Here is a 2,118-nt window from a genome sequence, read left to right on the forward strand (position 1 = left end):
TCCTGCCCACCTCGGGAACCGACGCCCCGCTCGGGCTCAGGCTCCGAAAAACCACCACAGCGGGGCAGCTACCCTCAATGCAGCCGAAATTCAAATCCCTCCCCTTCGAGAGGCGCGCCTCACCCGGCCACGGCCTCCAAATCGCTCCCCTTAGGCGAAAATTAAGCCCCCGTGGCCGATAATACCCCTCCTTGATCGTGCACAAGGGCAGCTCCAAGTTGAACGGGCTCAGGCTCCAAAAACCCACAACAGCGGGCAGCTACCCTCAATGCAGCCGAAATTCAAATCCCTCCCCTTCGAGAGGCGCGCCTCACCCGGCCACGGCCTCCAAATCGCTCCCCTTAGGCGAAAATTAAGCCCCCGTGGCCGATAATACCCCTCCTTGATCGTGCACAAGGGCAGCTCCAAGTTGAACGGGCTCAGGCTCCAAAAACCCACAACAGCGGGCAGCTACCCTCAATGCAGCCGAAATTCAAATCCCTCCCCTTCGAGAGGCGCGCCTCACCCGGCCACGGCCTCCAAATCGCTCCCCTTAGGCGAAAATTAAGCCCCCGTGGCCGATAATACCCCTCCTTGATCGTGCACAAGGGCAGCTCCAAGTTGAACGGGCTCAGGCTCCAAAAACCCACAACAGCGGGCAGCTACCCTCAATGCAGCCGAAATTCAAATCCCTCCCCTCCGAGAGGCGCGCCTCACCCGGCCACGGCCTCCAAATCGCTCCCCTTAGGCGAAAATTAAGCCCCCGTGGCCGATAATACCCCTCCTTGATCGTGCACAAGGGCAGCTCCAAGTTGAACGGAGAAGTCAGTAACCAACCAAAAATAAGCTTGGTTACTGATTTCTCCCGTTGGTTACTGACTTCTCCCTTTGGTTACTGATTTCTCCCGTTGGTTACTCATTTCTCTTGTTGGTTACTGATTTCTCCCGTTGGTTACTGACTTCTCCCTTTGGTTACTGATTTCTCCCGTTGGTTACTGACTTCTCCCGTTGGTTACTCATTTCTCCCGTTGGTTACTCATTTCTCCCGTTGGTTACTCATTTCTCCTGTTGGTTACTGATTTCTTGGTTACTCATTTCTCTTCTTGGTTACTCATTTCTCCTGTTGGTTACTGATTTCTTGGTTACTCATTTCTCTTCTTGGTTACTCATTTCTCCTGTTGGTTACTGATTTCTTGGTTACTCATTTCTCTTCTTGGTTACTCATTTCCCTTTCTGACACTTAGAATTTTTTTTGACACTTAGAATTTTTTTTGACACTTAGAATTTTTTTTGACACTTAGAATTCTTTTTGACACTTAGAATTTTTTTTGACACTTAGAATTTTTTTTGACACTTAGAATTTTTTTTGACACTTAGAATTTTTTTGACACTTAGAATTTTTTTTGACACTTAGAATTTTTTTTGACACTTAGAATTTTTTTTGACACTTAGAATTTTTTTTGACACTTAGAATTTTTTTGACACTTAGAATTTTTTTTGACACTTAGAATTTTTTTTGACACTTAGAATTTTTTTTGACACTTAGAATTTTTTTTGACACTTAGAATTCTTTTTGACACTTAGAATTTTTTTTGACACTTAGAATTTTTTTGACACTTAGAATTTTTTTGACACTTAGAATTTTTTTTGACACTTAGAATTTTTTTCTAAGTTTTTCCTTCTGGTTACTGACTTCCCTCGTCGGGCACGGGGATTTTCGACTTCCTCCTCCCGACCGAGGGGCCTCATTTTCGGGCATTTTCCTCAGATTTCCAAGCATTTTTAGACACTTTTCCCGACTTTTCCTGCTTACTGATTTCACACTTTTGGCCATTTTTATGCATTTTCCTGGTTACTGATTTCACGCTTTTGGACATTTTCGGAGGTTCCGACGGCTTTTTCGCCTTACTGCTTCGGGCACTTTGCTGACCTTTTCCCGCTTACCCCTTTCAAGGTTTTGGACGTCTCCGGTCGGGTCCGCGCCCCTCGCCCGGGCCGGAACGCCTCCCCGCCGGCCGAGTTCCTCGGGGTCGCCCCCTCGCCAGGGAAAACCCGCTCCCCGCCGTCCCACAGCACTCCGACTCGGCCAGGCAGCCTCACGGGCACAGCGACTCCTGCCCACCTCGGGAACCGACGCCC

The sequence above is a fragment of the Stegostoma tigrinum genome, unplaced genomic scaffold (assembly GCF_030684315.1).
Source record: "Stegostoma tigrinum isolate sSteTig4 unplaced genomic scaffold, sSteTig4.hap1 scaffold_246, whole genome shotgun sequence".
In the NCBI taxonomy this organism is placed as follows: Eukaryota; Metazoa; Chordata; class Chondrichthyes; order Orectolobiformes; family Stegostomatidae; genus Stegostoma; species Stegostoma tigrinum.